A 20,897-nucleotide genomic window follows, 5' to 3' on the forward strand; every position below is an offset into this window, starting at 1 on the left:
TAGTGTTCCAAAAGCTCACTCCTCAAAGACTGCTTAAAGTAAGTATTAAGTAGGGGTTGGGGGGGGGGGCACAAGGTTTCCTTCTCCTTGGCTTGGCTCATCTAAATGAAAATGTCTTGAGAAATAATTGCTTATTTTTTCCTGATCTCTTCAGATGGGATAAAGCTGCAGCCCCTGAGTAGGCCTAACAAATGGCTATGAGAAAAATTTCTACTGGAATCTCAATAAGGTAAATGAGCTTCTAAAAGTGCATGGATTCCATAATACCTTTAAAGATCAAATCATGTAAAAGCACTGTCCAACTCTGTCACAAAGACATAAGTGATAATGTAGCCCCTTTTTCCAGGCCTCCAGAAAGATCTCTCCTTGTTTTAAATCCTTCAGTGGCTCTCAGAATGGGTGCTTCCCTCCTTCTCTGGCTCATATCCACCATCTTCCACCAGTGTGGCAGTTCTCAACCAGGGCTTTTGTCCCCCCAAGGGGGACACTTTTGGCTATCACAATTGAAATAAGGAGAGGGGGATGCTACTAAACATAATCCAATGCAGGACACAGCCTCTTAGACACTGAGAATCACCTGGTCCAAATGTCAGCAGTGTCGAGGTTGAGACATCTTGCCCCAGCAGTACCAAATTCTTTGTTGTTCTCTAAACATGCCAGACCTTCTCATAAGTTTCTGTCCCTAAAAGGGCTATTTCCTTTACCTGGAATGCCCTGCCCTACTTCTAAGTCCAAGAAATGACCATTTGTCATCCAGGATCCAACTCAAAATGTCATCTCCTCTATTCTGTCCTTTCCAGATCCCCCAGAGTCAGATGTCCCTTCTTCTGAGCTTCCAGAGCTTCTGGTACGTGCTTCATTAGAACACTAGCTACAATGCCCTCAAATGACCTGTGACTTGCTGAAAGCCTCATTCATCCTTCATCTCCAGAGTGCCCAACTGGTAATCAATCAGTGCTTGCTGAACCCATCAGGGAATAAATGGAAATGTTGCCGATGCACCCAAGACTCTCTAGCAACAATGACTAAGGGGTAACAGTGCCCCCAACATCCAAAACAACAACAGAAAATGTTTATCAAATGCTTACAATATGGATAGGCACATATTTTAAACACTGGTGCACATATGACTTCATTTCATCCTTACGACAATGAGGCAAGAATCTTTACTATCAACATTTTACAGATGAGGAAACAGGCACAGAGAACTTAAGACACTTGCCCAAGGTCACCGAAGCTAGCATCTGAAAGAGCTGATAATTAAAACCAGGTAGTCTGGTTCCAGAGCCTTAATCTTCCAATATTCATATCAAGACAGTTATACTAATAACCAGTATTTTGCAGCTCAAAGGCTACAGACAAACACAAGTGACGCCTCCAGAGAACTGTACCACCATAGAGTGGCTACCAGCTGCTGTGACCCTGACTGTAAACATTGCTTTCTGGGGTCACACAACTCTCCAACCTCTGGAATGCTTTGGGCAGGACAGACAGTCTCCTCACAACATAGAAAGACACTACACACCCAGAAAACACCATGGAACCACAAAGAAGACACAAGTACTGATTCCTCAAAGTACCTCTTACCTTGTTCATGCTGCAAGGCCTGAAGCGAGGGATCAGACATGTCACAATGTGAGGCTACTCCTGAAGATTCTCTTTGTTCCTGTAGACCTCACTTCCTGAAGCAGGCAGCTGCACTGTGAACACAGACAAAGGAAATCCATAAGTGGGTGCTCAGAAAGGCACAGAACAGTCCTGTGTCCAATGAGGCTTTCTGCTATGATGGCAATGCTTCATGTCTGCGCTGTCCAATATGGCAACTGCTAGCCACATGCGACTACTGAGCATTGGAAATGTGGCTAGTACAAGAGAGAACTGAATTTCCAACTTTATGTAACTTTAATTAAATTTAAATGTAAACAACCACGTGTGGTTAGTGGCTATTATATTGGATGGTGCAGGTCTAGAAGAGTCTTGAGGCCATGGATACTGGGCTTGCCGGTGGACAAGGGAAAACTGCATATTATATGCTCAGAGTGACCAAAGATACACAGGGACAAGAACACTCATTCATTTGGTAACTATTTTTCGAGCACTTATTCAGTGCTGGGAATTGAGGATATAGTGACCAACAAGCCAGAGAGGTCAGTTATTTAAGAGTCTCTAGTTCAGGCTTTGACTTTCTTAGGAAGGGAAAGGATCTAATATGTGAGCAGCACCTACTGTATGCCCAACCTCAATGCCTTCCTTGCTGCCCACAAAGCTCAAAGGAACAGACAGGCGTTTCCTGGAGCCTGACTATATCACTGCTGGGATTAATAGATAATAGAACCTTCCACAGAGTTCCTTGTGAGGCAGTATCTCATAAGGCAATTCAGGGGGGTCAGTTTTCCAAGGGCCAAGTAAGTGAACCAGGCGATCCAACTCCCCTCAAATGGAGTAAAGGTCCAAGGTTTTACCCATGCTGGTTTATTAGGTAGGCTTTTGTATTTACTTGAATTAAATTTTAGAGCAAAACAGTTATTGTATGGTTCCAGGATTCTTAATTTGTCAAATATTAAGGAAAAATAGAAAGAAAATATCTTTGACTACTTAACTAGACTTGTAGCCATTTCCTTTGAAAAATATTTTATGGGTGGATTTGAGAGAAGAATAAAACACTGTAAGGCTCCTTATAATCACCTTATTACTGTGTTATTTTTTCAGACTGCATTGAGGAAGAATTCATATATCTGAACCTTTCCATAAAGACAGGAATTGGAGGTTTAAATGGAACTGCAGCACTTTTAAAAATGTATTATTTTTAATTATAATATAATAACAATATAGAAAATGTTCAATAGGAAAAGGAAAAAAAGACTCATTCCCACTGGCCCACCAAAATACCTTTACTTCTTAGCAATCAGCTTTTCTCTGTTGGAGAATGGCATGAGGCCCGGGCACACCTGCTAACTGAGTCAAGGACATAGAGTGGTCCTTGTTTTCCCCATATTAATATCTTTCACCATTAAGAAAATAATTTTGCAGTTTATATTTTCAAAAGATAAACTTCTACTCCACACATTACTGTTCTGTGAGCATAATATTATTAAACTTTTATAAATAAGAAGACAGGGACAGAAAATTACAGATCACTACCTGGCTATTTGAGACACATAGATTCCAAAGAAAATACCCTATTCAGTCATAGCAATAACATTTTAAACAATGATGTATAACATGGAGAGACCCTGGAATTCTACTTTTATAGCCTAAACACATCCAAACACCCCCTTATGCACATGACGCCATTGCTTCAAAGTAAAAAAAATTCAGTATCTAATTCTAACCAATTTTAAACTGACTGACAAAAAATTATGCTTTTACTCTAGAATTTCCAGAAGCAGATGCTAATGGATTTCTGCGTTTTAAAGTAGAACTCTGCACATGTTGTTTCCTTTTAAATATATGTACTTGATCCATTTAAAAGCTATGGCCCTGCACATAACTAGGAAGTTTGTCCAAATGCCTTGGAGAAGCCTGATGTCAGAATTCTATTCACTGGTATCAACACAGGAAAGGTGGGCACACGGAGATAATAATAAACAGACAAGGATTCTTGGACATAATTTCCCCAAGGAAATTCCACCCAGCTCCAATGATGCCACAATCCCCATTCCCTCAAAACATGGGTATATATTTTGCACTAAACTAATTATGGACTCTTTTTTGTGCCTCTCCACGCCTCCCCAGGTGTTCTTAGATAATTTTCATGTATGTTGGTTCTACGGCAAAGTCAAGACTAAAAAACTCAGACTTATATTAGGGCACATATAAACTTCTTAATAAGTATTATGAATAGATTTTTTTTCTTTGATCTCACAGAGCCTAAGATAATGTAGATTCTTAATGTAGGATCTTCAAAACAATGTTGATTATCATTGCAGACTGCCTTTGGGTTTTTTTAAAGGAAAATCTCTTAATATCCAAGATTGTAAATCTTTTAAATAATATTAAGAATATCTTACAGCTGTATAGTGTTCAAAACTGTATGATGCACTTTACATTAATACTCTCATTTAGTACTGATATCAATCTGAGTGGTGGGTTTTCTTAATTAAGAAACTAGATAGAGAGGAAAAAGAATTCTTAGTCATACTGGAATAGACACTGGGATAGAAATGACTTCCTTTCAAGAGACTGTAGAATTAAAACATGTACAAAGACCACATATAAAAAACTTCCCCAAGAACACACACACACACACACACACACACACACACACACACACACACACACACTCAAAGACCACCATTAACAGAAACACCTCAGTGGACAGATGACAATTTTAGAAATTGGGTCAGTTCGCTTCTAGACAGCAACCAGAAAGACTGGCCTTGTTCTACCAAGTGCTTTCAATCTCCTTTGAAATTGAGAGAACCTGGTTGTTTTCCAGCCACTTTGGTTCATGAAGAAGCTTAAGGAAATCCACAGCTTAAAAAAAGAGACTGCATCTTAAAAAATAAAGCATTAAGGAAAAAGATATCTCAGTTACCGTGGTGGAATAAAGGAAGTTTTAAAAATTGTTTTGTTTTTCAGTTTCTTTTTAATCGTTTATGAAATTGACCTCTTCTGATACAAAACAAAAAAAAACCTAAAAGTACTGATGCCTGTAAATTGTGCCTGGAGAAAGTCAATCCCATAAGCTAACGTGTGACTTCCATTTAATTGATCCTAAGAGAGTTGGTTCAACGGGCAACAAAGCCTGTGGTCAACCTTAGGCTCTAAAAGGTTAATGAAATGTAATTCATCTTTCCAGGAGGGTTGAAGTGTGGGTAAGCAGGAAGGTGGAGACAGGGTAAGTGTAAGAAGAAACCAACAAGAGAATGAAAAGAAAAGATAAAGGCTACCAAAAAAGGAGAAAACTAAAGGGCAGATAAATAAACAGATACCTAGAGAGAGTTCAGTGATGTGGCCAAGTGTCCCTCAGCAGCCAGGTCCTCACTATGGAAGGGATCGAGAGATTCGGGCTTCTGGTGACAGTGCTACATCCTACAGCTTCTCTAGATTATATACTCTCATGGACAGGGTGTCAGCGAGTGGGAGCTGGAGTAAAGTTAAGACTGGGCCTACCTGTTTCACCACTATTTATTTACCATCAACCTCCACCTACCACAGAGAAAAGTCTATTTTACCTGGATCACTGCTAATGTGGTACAGAGGTATAAGCCAACTTTATTCTCCTTCCTCTAAAGAGAAGCTTAAAGTTGTCAAAGAGCTATTCTATTTGTGTGTGTGGATTGTGTTATTTCTTGGCCCTTGAAAGTGCAACGAATACCTATTGCCAATATAAAATGAAATACAATGAGTTGGGCTTTTCTTCCCACTCCAAATCCCCCATCCTCTTCCAAGACGCTCATTCTAGAAGCCTGTTGTAATACAATTCAAAGCTGGGTAGCTTAGGTAGTCCTATGGGAGACAGGACAGGAGGAGTGAGCAGATCACTCCTCACAGTGTTAAAGGTCTGGCTGGCTTTTAGATACAATGCACCATGAGGTCACTCCCCTCCCCACCATCAAATCCAGGAGCCTAAGCGGAGAGCCTGAGCATGAGGACCCAAGAGTTTGTGGGGAAGAAATAAAGTTATAAAAAGACGAAAAGGCTTTGGAGAGAAAGGGAGAGAAGGCAAGGTAACAAGAATCTAGAGGAAATTCTCCAAATCGAGGACCTAGGAGCTTAGGAAATCAGATGAACAGATGAGAGAAACAACCCTAATATCCTCCACCCTGTTTTTATGGGTTGAAGTAATTCATATGTCTCTGAAGTTAAGTCCTGACAACCTTCACCTGGAATCCTTGTGCAAGACCAGGTAAATGTAAGATCATTTAATTACTGGCAGGCCGATCCCTCCCTTCCACAGTACCTCTTATTAAAGGATCCAGAGGTAAAGCAACAATCAGACTCCTGTCCCTTGCCCCAAATGCACACAGCCCCTCCCAAGTGATGGCTCCTTCCTTTCTTCCTAAAGAAGAGCTGGAGGGACCGGAGCAGAGCTCCTTGAGGGGCTTCTTGCAGGTCTTTCTCCATCCTCTAAGTTATAGCAGGAGTGTGGCTCTGGTTCTTTAGGACCTCTGTGTTCTCACACCCCCACATTTAGGCAGCAAACACGCCATAACATGGTTCTTCCCTCAGAGATGGAATAAGGTTTGCCGTCTGCCTTACTCCCCATGCTCTGCTGTCACACATGACATGGAAAACATACAGCCCAAGCCAGAAGGATGAGCGCATCCTCCCATCAGCACCATCCACAGCCTTCTTTCCCAAGGATAGGTTAAGCAATTTGAAAATTAATATTTTGAAATTTTAACTAGCATATGAATTATGGTTCAACAGGAAATTGTGATAAGGAAGAGGAAATGAGAGGGCTGTAAATTATAAAGAGACGTACTGCTGGTACACAAAAAAATTTGCCCTGAGAGCCAGATGGGGAGGAATAGAAGCCAGTGCAGAGCGAATAGTGCCAAGTGGTCAAGAGTTCATTGCTTTATGTCACTACTTCTGGTGCACATGCTGGGGTTTCCCTTACTTGATCAAATCATAAGTTGGGATATCTAACATTTAGATTCAGGGCTATCACTCTGAAAAAGGTCAATATTGGTCTCCCAGTGATTAGGAATATCTTAATTAAAGGCACACTACAGAAGAGCTGCCAAGAGGTTACCCAGCGCAGCCTACTTCTCTTGTCTGGGTGACATCTAAACCAGAGAACACAAATTCATATGCCTACAGTGGTTAAAAAAGAACAGACTGACGAATCTCAGAGGGAAGGCAGGGGTGGGGGTGGGAGGTGGAAAGAGATTAACCAAAAAACTTATAGGCATATATGCATAACCCATGGACACAGACAATAGTGTGGTGAAGGCCAGGGGTGGGGGTTGTGGGGTGCAGGGGGTCAAGGGGGGAAAAAGGGGACATCTGCAATACTTTCAACAATAATGATAAATTTAAAAAAAAAATGAGATGAGTGAATGATGAGGCCAGAGAAGACAATGAGGAATGGAGGGGCCTGGAGTGTTGGCCACTCAACTGTAGCTCCAGGAAAGTAGGAATATCAGAGCTTCTGATATTCAAGAAAGTCAGAAAATGGAGAGAATATGTAAAATCATTGGCTTTTTTAATGTTAATATTTTGGAAATCAGTGGTGGTTGGATTTGGTTGGCCAGTTTGCATCTTCTCCTGTACACCTTTCTTATCAGTTGGTGGATTCTTTGTTCTTTTAATTCTCCAGGGCTGGAGCTCCCAACCTATCTCCTGGCCCTTCTGGGTTGTACTGCTGTGGTTTCACTGGGCACAGCAAGCTCCAGGGGAGTGTGGACTAAGCAGAGCTTAGGAGCCACGTGAGTCTGAATTATCAACTATGCCTCTTGGCATGTAATTTCGGCAAGTTAGTAACCCTTTCTGAGTCTCTATCCCTTTATCCATAAAATTGGGGAAAATTCTTTACACCTCCTAAGATTGTTTTGAAGATTAAACAAAGTAATACGAAGAAAGTACTCGAAGTGTCCAAAAAAGATGAGGCACTTGCTCTCTTCTTGTTCTCCATCACCATTCAGCACAATCTCATTCTGCTTGTAAATGCACATAGGTTTTACCTCTCAATTACCCTACTGTATTGTAAGTATTTCAAGCAAAGAGCTCTTGTCTGTTTTATGCTCAAATAAGCAGCACCTATCCCACTGCCTTAGACATAGTAAGCTCTCAATATATGCAAATTTTAATTATAATGTTATGAACTGAATGTTTGTGTCCCCCCCCAAAATTCATATGTTGCCTTTGTAATTCATAATCCCTGATGTGATGATATTTGGAGGCAGGGCTTTTGGGAAGTAATTTGGTTTAGGTGAGGTCATGAGTGTGGACCCTCCATGATAGGATTAGCCATTAGAAGAGCAGGTCCCAGAGCTTGTGCTTGTGCTCTCTCTCCCCCACACTCTCCCCAACCCCCCCACCCGCACCATGAGAATACAGCAGGAAGGTAGCTGTCTGCAAGAGAGCCCTCAGTAGGAACCAGATTGGCCAGTACCTTGATCTTAGAATTCCCAACCTCCAAACTATGAGAAACTGTTGTTTAAGCCACTCAATCTATGGCATTACATTATAGTACAACATTTTTCTTAAATCTGGCACCAGTTGAGCCTATTTCTTCTCATTCTATCCTCATGATGTCTTAATATCAATATCTAATATCTACTCCTCATTTGGCCAGGATATTTTGAGACTAAATGAAAAAACAGGTCCAAATTAAGACTAGAAAACTGAAGAGTTTTCTTTTGTGGAGTATGGCATCACTTTTCGGTCAGCAGGATACTATTTGGATACTATTTGCATGCCTCAGAAGAAAAAATAAACATAAGAGATTTCATCACTCCATTAATAAATATATGAAAGAATCATGCTTTAATTTTAGCATCCTCAAGCAATGTTTGCCAACAGTGCATGCCACTCACTGCACGGGGAGTACTTGGTGGCCAGCCAGAGTCCAAGGCAATCCCCAACCATTTGTCCACTTTGGATTGAGAAGGCTGAATTGGATTAATCTAGGACAAAGGTTTACCAACCATGCCTGACTTACCCGGGTTTCTTTGATTTTATGCTGAAAGAATCCCACAGACCTTCAAACAATTTCAGCTTCCCTCTCCCTTGGGGGGTTTGCTGAACAATCCAGGCAAACACATTTCCTGTGATTTGCGGAGAAGCTAAAATAACTCAACAGAAAGCCTAGCTAGTGAGTTACTTCAGAATGACCCACTGAAAAGGAAGCAATGACAAAGGAAATCATAGGAAGGTATCTCTCTTTAAAGAAGCTCAAGGGGACCAGCTATTTCTCCAATAAAAGGTTTTCAGTTAAAGAATTTAAATATTCTCAAGAATAGCTTGAGGACAAGCTATAATGAGGGCTGTTCACCTTACTGGGGGCTAGTGCTTACAACTGAAGCTCATCTACTTAGGAAGCCACAGTAGGTGTAATGCCTTGTTCCTCAGGGAAGAAACTTTCACTAACCCACAGAAGAAAGCTCAATTTGGCCTGATGGGACCCTGTCAAAAGTAATCTTAAGGATTCACTGTTAATCTCTGCTTCTCTGAGGGTGGAATTCTGTACAGTTGACCCATGAACAATAAGGGAATGTCGACCCACCGCACAATAATATTTCTGTGCATAACTTTTCACTGCCCCAAATTTAACTACTAAGACTACTGCTGACCAAAAGCCTTACCGATAACATAAACAGTCCATTAACACGTCTTGTATGTTATATGTATTATATACTGTATTTATTCTTACAATAAAGCAAGCTAGAGAAGAGAAAATGCTATTAAGAAAATCATAAGGAAGAGAAAATACATTTACGGTACTGTGAGTATTTATTGAAAAACATCACCTGAAAGTGAACCCACACAGTTCAAACCTGTGTTGTTCAAGGGTCAAATGTACTTCCAATACCAGCCTCTCCTTAGTGTGGCTTGTTCTTTTTGAGGGCGTCCCACATCCTGGGTGGTTAACTTCTCCACAGGGATCTAGTGTGTGCTTCTCCCAGGGCCCTAGAGTGCTCTCAAACCAGTTCAGTGTCTGTGTCAAAATAACTGAAGTTCCCACATCTTGCAGAGAGTGGAACAACAGACTCCACATCTAACAATGTCCCCTTGGATTTCCATCGCCCCAAACATACACACTCAAAGCCCCACATAGACTCTGGGGGGAATTCTCCTTACCCCTTTTGGCAAGGAGTTTCTGTGTGAATATAAGCACCACAGCCCCTAGAACCCACAGCCGGTGCAGCGTTGAATCACTCACAAGCCAGTGGCATCAGTATCCTCTGGCATCTGGCAATTTCTCTTTCCTGCTTTTGGGCTCACTATGCAATTACTATTTTCTGTTATCCAACATACCTAAAAACTGGGGGCAAGGGAAGGGGTGGGAAGGGAGTCAGAAGTTGGCCAGGCTGCCAGAAATGTCCAATTTTGGGTTCCCTGAATTCTGCCATATTTAAGGTCCTGTATGTGACCATTTAGCTGTAATTCAGGCTTGAGCCAGAAATATGTTCTTTGCAGCATATGCTAGATTGCTGTGGCTCATACCCTAACTCTTCCTCATAACAGAGTGATGCTGGGTGAAGAAGAGTGTAAGGGCAGCCACGCATTGAGAACCGTCTGTACCCCTCAGCAGTGCAGGAAGTCACCCCAAGGAAGCAGTCGTCACCTCCCTGCACAAGGCTCCACTTTCTGCACACAACTACATCTGTTCTCAGTTTCGAGGAAAGGACTTGGCCTTACATTAACTTTCCCATGATTTTGGTAGCCTTAAAGAGGCAAAGACGGCACGGAATGAAACAAGGGCACAACCACCTCGCCACATCACCACCGAGCTCTGTAGTGTCGCCTTGTTCTACAACAGCAGCCAAGAGAACAGCCACAGAAAACGGCTCCAGCAGCGGACCTTGAGGCCTTGTCCCTGGGGTAGCCTCTGATCTCATTATAGCAGTCGACACTAGTCCTCTCAAAACAAACAGAGGAAATTTATGCCTGCCTTAGCCTGTGGAGAGCTCTACATTCCTTGTTTAACGAGAGTTCCAGCTTCTGAGACCACAGCCACTCAGATGGAGAGGATGTCTGTTTTGTTCCAAAGAAAGAACTGTCATCGCCGCCTTTCCCTCTTCCTGGGGCTGACGTGAAGGTGGTGAGCCTGGAGAGAGCCACTGAACTTGTGGCCTAGGCTCTCTGCTCTGGTCCCTGAAGAGACGGTCCCTTTCTTCTTATGTCAACATCCCCAAGCTCAGTCAGTGGAGCCATTTCCTCTTCAACAGCTCTGGGAAAGTCGCTACAATGCGGCCTTGAGGGGATCCACCTGCTATGGCCAGAATTCCGAGAGAGACTGTTCCGTGTAACAAAACTCTGGGTCTTCTGGTGGGAAAAAATTCCCCCCCAAATACCCTGCTCGATTGAGCCTCGGAAAACTTTACCTAATATGGAGTTCCCATTTTTAGGATAAATGGCAGGAAGGAAAATGTTATTTTATATCCTTTAATTCAATCTCAAAAGTAACTTGAGTGCCCAGCTTCTGAGGTAGCTAGAGAGTGAACCTACAAACCAAAATAAGAATAGAGCAGTGGTTCTGATCCAGGTCCTATTTCCCCCACCAGGGGACATTTGTACCATTTGGAGATAATTTTGGTTGTCAAGACTGGAAGAGTGGGCTACTGGCATGTAGTGGGTAGAGGCCAAGGATGCTGCTAAATATCCTACCATGCACAGGACAGCCCCCATAATAATTATCTGGTCCAAAATGTCAACAGTACTGAATTTGAGAAACCCTTGATGTAGAGGGAACTCTCAAGGATGTAGGAAGGTTTAAAATAATGACAACTCTTAATCACATTACAATAATGTTGATATACAATCAAAAAGTATACAATCAACAACCACAAAAATGATCAGCTCTCTCCTCGAGTAAAATAAATGAAAGCTGCCTTTTAACTGTGCAGAGTAAGATCATCAGAGCTGCCTGGAAAACACTGGAGCAGCTTCGATATTAGACTGTGTCATCAGCACCATCCTGAGTGCTGTGCTTATTCCAAGTAAAGGTGTGATCTGAGTGCTTACTATCACAAGTCAGTGGTGAGTATTAACAGAAGGAATTTATGAGCTAAGTTTCATAATTACTAAAATCATACATGTAGCCTGAGCATATCTAGGTCTGGAAAAAATGGCAAAATGTTTTAGCTTTTAAAATACTAACAGCATATGAAGAACTGTGGTGATGTTGACCTACATTTTAGGGAGGCTAAAAAAATTGTGCATAAATAAATGCAGAACTACAGAAATGTATTTTAATGAAAGTAATCATGGTGTATATTTTGAAATACTCCCCAATCTAATTTTCTGCAACAGTTTGCAAATACTTCATTTCTTCCACACAGCGTATTTTCTGTGCATTTGGTGTAAGATGTACATTTAGATAACCCAGTCATTATTCTCTCATGCATTCTTTTATTCCAGCAAAAGAAAGAGAAGTCCCCATCCAAGCACAGCTAATGCATGTAAGCAAATTTGAAGAAAAGGAAAAAAAAAGAACTTCATGAATGAGCAGGAGATAATTTTTTAATGGACTGTTTTAAAGGCTTGTGGTATAAACAGTAAACAAAACTGACTCACTAAATGCTAATACTGTTTATTCTGATGTAAGACTCAGTATTTTTTTTAAATTTTAACGTCCCAGAAGCTAGAGGAAAATGAATACTGCAGCAGGGGAAAATGATACCTTCCTTGGCATTTCAAAACCATTGCTCAATTCCTCTTGAGCAAGGAAGTCTTAGTAATGGCTTTATTTTACCTACCGCAATTATGGTACAGCTCGAAGTAATTCTCCACAATATCCCACTTTCCTCCCTCAAGTCCTGCTAAATAATCTCTGGAAACCATTAACCAAGAGTCCTTTTCCAAGTTTCCTCTCCTCCCTCTGCTGCTGCCTCAGTCATGCTGGAGTCAGGACAAAGCAAACTTGTATTACATCACAGAGCAAACTCACTTTCTATAAACCATCCCGTTGGTAGTTTACGGCTACTGGAACCAAAGGCTGTCAACACTGTGGTCTTTGTTTGGTGGGTGTTGTTTTAAAAATTAAAAAAAAAAGTTTGCCCACACCCCCTTCCTCTTTTGAATACAGGCGAGTAGTTGAAGGCGCCTCTCCAGCCTGGCTCCACCCCGCTGTGTAAACTAGACATTACCTTATACACAAATGAATCTACGGCATTCCTCTCAGTCTAGCTGCCTCGCTGCAAATTCCTCTGCTCCCCAGCAGCCACGGCAGCACACACTCCCCCTGGCTTCCCCTCCTCTTTCCTCTTCCCCACCCTCTTTTTTTTTTTTAAATTTCCACTGCCTCACTGTGTTTTTGTGTAAATGATCTCACATGACTCAACAAATCCATCTGCCTGAAGCAGGCCAAGTCTGGAGCCCTCCCAGGAGGGAGGAGAAGAATTGCTTTGTGGAAAGGACCTGGAGCTCTGCCCTTTCTCTGGCTCGAATTACCCGCCTGTCAGGCCTGACGGATTTGGCTAAAAATAAAAGGAAGCAGGCCGTGAAAAGCAGATGAATGGGCTCAGCAGTTCCTTAGATAACACGGGCCTGCTGTTGCCCAAAGCTCCCCAAACAGAAACTTCAAATGCCGGGCCTGTGAGCCCAGTGATGTGGCTTCCAGGTGAAAGGGGCTGTCAAGTCCACTGGAGTGGGGGAGCATGGCCTGTGTTTTAGATTTCTGTTTCAAAGTGTGTGTGTGTGTGTGTGTGTGTGTGTGTGTGTGTGCATGTGTGTGAGACAGAGAGAGAGAAAGAGGCTGACTCTCATATAAAAGGTTCTTAGAAAAACAGTAGAGTTCAGTGGAGTGAGGCTTGGCTTGTTAAAAAAAAATCTTGTTTCCACTACAAAATTACCCCTCTCCCTACCTCCCAACACCAGACATTTTAAGCCTCCCTATGATGTCACTTCTGCACTCAGAGCCAGCAAAGAGCTAAAAGTCCTTCTTGTAAGTGTATGCCCAGCACCCGCAGTGGGTATTAAGCACTTAGGTTGGCAATGTAATGACACACTGTAACAATCTGTAATATGAAGCAGTCAGCAAAGCCCTGGCTCTGAAAGCTATTTCTCCCGACCATTAACCATATGTTTGGCTCCTCAGATAGCCAAGCGGGTGTTCCAGCTTACCATCTGGTTTCTATCCACACAAGCAACTGCAAAGCACAGACTATCTCCCTCCGGAGCTGCGTGCTTCTTTTTCTCTCTCTTTTCCGTTCTTCCCTTCCCCTTTCCTCCTCCCAGCTTCTTTGGTTCCCTCTGCTAAAGAAGTCTCTGCCATTCATCACGTGCAAAGAAAACTTTACCTGACATGGCAGCGGCAGAGCCATTAAGAATGCACAGCTGTACTGTAAACACGCCAGAGGGCCGTTTACCGTCCGCGGAACAACACGGTCTCTACCCCTTTCCTCATCTCCTATTGAGTGCTGACACTTGATCCAGTGTGTTAAAAATAGGTACATTCTTGACAGATCCAGGGGTTGTTGTGGTGCCCTTCACACTCACTTCACATTCTGGGTGGGTGTGGGGCTTTAAAACACACACACACACACACACACACCCCAAAGTTTGCCTCTGCATTCAATCTGCATGACATCAGTCTCACACAGAAGACACAAGCTGCAAGCAACCCAGTTACTAAAGGATTCTATTCCTTTTTCTGCCCTAAAGAATTTGATCCTAAGTTTGTTTTTCTTTCTTGTCTTTTCTTCTAAAGAGCTCAAACTGAGAGAGATGACACTTTAAAAGAATTAAAAATATGCAGCCACTTTCAACAAATTGAGAATTTACAAAACCTATGCTTATTGACATTTGCATTTTAATAGCGTACAGTAATGACATGGAGCACACCGTCCATAGGGTTTTCTTATAATGTCTTCAAAATATTTGTCCCAGATTATCTCCTTTACAGAATTTCAGGTACTTTACAACTTCTTAAAAAGTTATGAAGAGACATTTAATAAGTAGAATTTAGGTAATATTTCCTGGTGTCCCTACAAGAATTATATGTGCATCCCCAGCCTATCTTAGTGAATTAAGAAATTAAAGTGAATTCTTCCCCATATCGTAAAAAAACACACTTGTTTCTCACATACCAAGAACAAAAGGAAGAATATCATTAAAAAGTGATTAGCAAAATGTCAGATCTTATCAAGGAGGCAGAGAGGAGGTTCTGTTGGGGGAATGCTGTTTGTTTAGGCTAACAAGGACGCCAGGAAGACCACTACCTGTGCAAACCTCTTACACCCACTGCCCTTGTCAGTCCTCATTTCCATGACCTGAAAAATGTCTTCTGTTGGCTATCTCTACCAATTAGCGACACTAGAATTCTGCTGCATGTAGTTTTTAGAGAATGACAGGAAAAGGGACTTTTTTAATTTCAGAAAACTTGGGAAACAGAAGACAGGCTCAATTTAATGCTGTTTTTGACCCCAAAATCACAGTACAAATTTAAGATGACATTACGTGTACTCACAATATCACTGATAAAAAGAAAGAAAATTCATCAGTTCAAAACTTCAACATTTTCATAGTTTACCTGGCTCTTAAAACACCGTAGATTTATTAAAAGGTATTTGTGCTTTGCATAAGTGCTGGGGCCTAGGCCCTCCTCCACCAGCCCAATTCTATCGGGATCCTATGGGTGGCCCAGGGCAGCTATATTTTTGAAGGCTGCCCAGTTGTATCTATAGTGCAGCCAGAGTTGAGAAGTCTTACTCTATTTGAACTCATGTGCTACTGGAAGCCACCTCATCAAAATCAAAATGAAACCTTTGAAGTGAAAATGTAAATGAAATTTAGGATTAGAACAACAGACACCAAACTTGTTTAGAAGTAGAATCTTCAATCAAACAAAAGCTTATATGAAATACCTATGAACAAAATAGCAAAAGTGGTAATTTATATTGTCATTTTATACTCTCAGTCTGCACAATAACCATGAATTTCATAAATTCAAATGTATAAGTCAACTCAGGAGAACAAGGAAGCCATTTTATTGAACATAAAAATATGAAACTGGGGCTATGACTGAGAGGTTCAGGACTATCCACCTCAGCATCTGATTTTTCCACGGCCAATGGTTTGGATGATCGAGGCTGGTTTCATGTAAAAATAGCACTGTGTGCAGTAGGATGAAATTAATTCACATACAATAAATGTCGATTAACTGTCTAGTACACACCAGCTACTGTGCTCAGAGGTCATCAGAGGAATAAGTTACAGCCTTTTCCTTTGAGAAGTCTCGTTAGGAAGACACCTAAGGGCATAAGAGCAAGGTAAGCACAGTAATGGAAGGACCAAGAGCTTGCTATGGGGAGAAGTAGCCAGTTCTGTATGGGGAGACAGGGCATAACTTCATCATGTGGGACATTTAAGTCAGGCTCTAAACATCTGTGTAGAATGGTACAGCTAACAAAGAAAAGGAAGGACATTTCAGGAAGAAGGAATAAAATGTGGGGAAAAACCCATCAGTATAAATAGACCTGGTGAGTTCTCGGGATAACAACAAATTCAGAGGAGAGCAGGAAGGACTGGGATATGACACTCAAGAAGTGACTGAGGCCAGTTTATAAGAAACTTTAAATGTCCTGATACAGCTTAGACCAGGACTGACCAAGAGAAATATAAGGTGAACCACAAATATCATTTTGAATTTTCTAGTAGCCACATTAAAAAAGTTAAAAAAAAAAGGGGGGGGGATTAATATGTTATTTAATACAAGATATATAAAATGTTACCCTTTCAACATGGAATCAATATAAAAATAATTAATGAGATATTTTACATTTTTTTTCATACTAAGTCTTTACAACAGGGTGTTGGTTTACCATAAAACATATCCCAATTTGGACCAGCCACATTCTAAGAGCTCAACAGACACATATGGCTAGTGGATACTGTACTGGACAGCGCAGGCTGGCACCTCTTCCCGCAGGCCGTGTAGGCCAGAGGACTTGCTGGGATTTGTTTAACAAGGAGACAAGTGCAGCAACACTGTGAGAGGCAGAGGGAGGACTGGGCTGGGAGAGGGCAGCAAGGCTGCTCCCATAGTCCAGACGAGGGATGAAGAGAAGAATGAGGAGCCAGGGTGTGGCTGCAGGATGGCATGGAAGGGTCAGAGTCAAAAGGCATTTCTAAAAAGAATTCAGAAAACTTAAAATGATTGTACATGAGGGATGAAGGGGAAAGAATCATGGAACCATCACATGTTTTTTAATGATACTATGTGTGCTTAGTGTGATGAGTTACTGATTGTGTATTGAACAGGAGGTTGCAGCATCCCTTTCATGCTTGCTCCTCTCTGCTGTGGAGTGCAATGCCATTGAACAAACATGCTGAGGACCCACCAGGTGCTGGGCAAGGCCAGGTACTGGCAAAAGTGAGACACATTTCTTCCTTTCAAGGAGCTCCAATAGCTCGGGAGATAGAACAACAAACTGCAACAAAATGTTAGGTGCATTACTAGACGGATGTAAAAAGAGGATGTAAAAAATGTTCCATAAAGTATAACTATTTCCTATAGCACATTCAATGGCACTGTTGAGATAGCAGGGAGTGGGGCTTTAAGACTGTCATAGGCTTATTAATTGACTTTTAAAACTGATGCAGCATATGACTGACTTTTGTAATTGCATTTGGTTGCACTGCATTAAGAAAATCCTTAGTCATGGGTAACTATAGGTATCACTGTCTGTCTGAATTCCAGCTCTCTAAACTCAGGGGCCAAACAGATTTAGACAAGTTTTCAGATAAATCCTTTGGTATCTGCCACTCTTCTTACTTACTATCTGAAACTCAGAAGTCAAACTGACACGAATAACACTGCATCCTTTGCTATTGGAACTCACTCTGGGAAGTTTCCATATTCAAATTGTGGAAATGAGTAGACTAGAACAGCAGAGGAAAGTTATACTGGAGATGATAACAGTTCTTTAGTGATTGATTCTGTAATCTTGTGACAAGCCTCAAACTAACCCAAAAGCTCGCAAAAATGCAGTAGTTAAAATATTTTAAATTTCATTTTTAATCACTAATGATAATCTGGCAATTACTTGATTTCTTTAACAGTCAAGGAGCAACCAAAATGTGAAGTGGGCATACAGGACCCTAGAAGAATGTATGTCACTAAGTGATGTGTGCCGTGGTCACTTACTGTGTACCTGGCCATTAATCCACACAGAAGCCTAAACCCAACAGAGGCTCCCGAGTCCTGCCTGGCATGTAATTGGGTGTGCTGAACATATCTAACAGGAGGAATTTGCTGGTTAAACTTCTAATCAGGCTGAAAGTTGAAAAACACTGGTACAGAACTTCTTTGTTAGTGACTCATTTATAAGCAGTTCAAATATATAAGCTAAAAGAGCAAAAAACACTTAATTTCAAGGTTAACTTGATAGTCCAATTCAATGCATTTTGGTGGTCCCAATGTGTTAAAATTTGATACGTAACATGTTAAAGTGTGCATATTTTTATTATGGTTATAAAAACTATTTAAAGTATATTAAAAATGAAATTCAAATTAAGCATTTGCAGAGTCCCTCAAGTATCTCTAGGGAACTTCTGCAGACCAGAGTTTGAAGACCACTAGCTTAGGACTTGTAAGGTTAAAATTTAAATCTAAGAGCAATATTTTAGTGCACCTACTATTTAAGGATCATCAAGTCATTCCCAAACTTTATCTGAGGCAGATACCATCTCCTCATTATCCTAAAAGCAGTGAAGCTGACACAAAACTGTAGAAAATGTTTTAAGATTCTCTATTGAGTTAGAATTAATGAGTCTTGGACCCAAATCTGAGGTACATATTCATTTCTCAATGCTGTTCACTCACTAATTCACTTAACGGTATTTATTGAGCACCTACTGTGTGCCAGGCACTGTTCTAGAGACTTGGCAAGAAACTAGAGAAACTAGAAGTGGGGTGGAGAAAAGTTGCAATTTTAAATAGGATAGTCAGGGTGGGTGAGGAGTGAAAGTGGATCAATGACATGAAGGAGGTGAGAAGTAAACCAAGCGAAGGTGAGTTAGAGCAGCAGGTCTCAAAGTGCACCATAGCCTCACCTGGACACTTGTTACTGGCTCAGAAATGCTGGAGTGGGGCCCAGCAGTCTGCTTTAACAAGCCCTCCAGGTGATTCTGACGCACATTGAAGTTTGAGAACCGCTGCCCTAGAGGAAAGGCCCTAAGACAGAAGCAGGGTCTGGAGGTAAGAACAGGAGGAGAGAAGTGTAGATAAGGAAAGAGGGGCCAAGGGCAGTCAGAGCACAGGGAGTTCTCAGGTCACAGTGAGACTTTTCCTCCCAGTGGAATGGGGAGCCATGGAGGGTTTCCAGGCAGAGAAGCCACAGGCTTGGTTTGTATTTTAATAGGTTCACACTGGCTGTTTTGTTGAGTAGAAATACTACATTATTTTCCTCAGGAGAAGACTCCTTGAATTTTAAATTCCACTTTGGGCAGTGGTGTGCTGCTAAATGTTGAAAAACAGGCTCTGATGGTGAAGAGCTCCATTTGGAGTGTTTGATGATTTCCATGGTATAAATACGCCCACCCTGGCTGATTACACACTTTCCACATGATTCACTGAACACAGAGTTATGAAGAGATGTGAACCATCAATGTACAACAATTACTTTTAAGTCCCAAAGTCACTGCTGCCATTGAGAACATTTTTAAATGATGTGGAGTTTTGTAAATCTGACTGAAAATGCTAATGTTTTTTCAGAAGTTGATATAAAAGTGGTGTATTCTACTGGCATATTACTATTAATCAAATACACATCCCAATTCTTTAAGAGTTAACATAAAGACAATACATTATTAACTTTATTTAAATAAAACCTCATTAGCATTAACCCCTAATTTCCTTTGCTCAAAAACCTATTTAGCTTTGAGCTAGGGCTTCTCTCTCACCACATTTTACATTTCTCCTCCCACTATAATTAATATTTTGTACCCTCAAAAAGTACACTTGGACTAAGATTTGTCATGCAGAATATGCAGGGCTGCAAAACTCCAAGAGCTCCCATGAATCCTGGGCAGGCCTTCAAGGAGTATATGTGTTTACAAGAACAAAAGTTTGCATTTATCTGCAGATGCAGTGAAGTTTGGATAAGGCCTTCATCCATTTGATTTGACACTAAGAAACTTTCCTTATCCTAATGGAATGACTCCATTTCTGTTCACCAGGGCAGATTGGAGTTTGTAAAAAACATTTTAAAAGTATGAAGAAAAAGCCTCTATAAACTCCTGATAAACAGAAAGTGTTTGCTACTATCAGAAATATGCTGCACACATTCTCCAGTCTGCATTCTCCCTCCGCCGCGTCCCACCCACACTCAGTCCCCAGCCAGCCAGATCAGCAAATATGCACAAGCTCGCACTCCTGCAAAACAATGGGGTCTTTCAGGCCTTACAATCTTGTGAAGAAACGGGCTGAAACGTCATGGGAAAAATTAGGAATATCGGAGGAAAACAGCTCACAAAATGAGGGGTGGAACCACTTGCTCACATGTTCTAATTCTTGAATAAAGAGAAACAACCGTGACAATCCCCTTCCTGCTCTGACCCTTGCACTTCAAAAGAGAGGCATCCTAACCCCTCTTCTTTGCCTGGGGATTACAGCAGCAAGATGTAGACAAGACTTCAGAATGAGAAATTTTTAAATATAAGAATTTCAAAAGCCTTTCCCTCAAGAAAAACTTAGTAACCAATCCCAATGGCCTGCCTGGTTCATGATCCATAATACCAACACAATCACAGACCAACTGACTTCAACAACCACACGAAGGGAAACAAGCTCCTTCTAACATACTGTGTGTGTGTGTGTTTTAGCTCTCCCAAAGCATTCTTGTTTTAAATCTCACACAACTAGCTCCACCTCAGCAATCCTTCCTCCTTACCTGTCATACACAATTTATACCTTTCAAACCAGCTTAGCTGGCCTACAGTCCTGCAACACTCCATTCTCTATCTCCCAGCCTTTGCCAAAAGTTGGTCCATTTTGCAAATTACCTGCACCCCCTTATCCACCCAACATCTCTTTCACCTTAAAGAAAAATCTCAGTTTAAGACCTAGTATCTACTGCAAAATGAATTTCCAGAATAATCAAGTACATGTGCAAACCTGTCAACAAATTTAATAATCCAACTATATTTTCCAGTTGATTAAGTTAACCTGACTTTTCTAAACTCTCTGCGGATCAAGTCTGAGACTCCAACTTTCTACCACATTTCTATCTATAAGATTGTATCAACTGTTAAGCACTACAGGCATATCAGTTGTCTCC

At 41.3% G+C, this 20,897-nt stretch overlaps 1 protein-coding gene across 3 annotated transcripts in view; it reads right to left on the reverse strand.

Moving 5' to 3' along the window:
* The window catches only part of BACH2 (BTB domain and CNC homolog 2), a 307,025-nt gene that overhangs the window by 227,117 nt on the left and 59,011 nt on the right, over nucleotides 1-20,897 (reverse strand). For 2 of the 3 annotated variants that reach the window (XM_081140753.1, XM_081140754.1), the window contains exon 2: nucleotides 1,588-1,700. The gene's annotated coding sequence lies outside the window, so the exon portion shown is untranslated. The remainder of the gene's footprint in view (nucleotides 1-1,587; nucleotides 1,701-20,897) is intronic. The other variant, XM_081140755.1, reaches the window with a different exon arrangement.

Source organism: Miniopterus schreibersii (assembly GCF_964146895.1).
Source record: "Miniopterus schreibersii genome assembly, chromosome: 6".
Taxonomy (NCBI): Eukaryota; Metazoa; Chordata; class Mammalia; order Chiroptera; family Miniopteridae; genus Miniopterus; species Miniopterus schreibersii.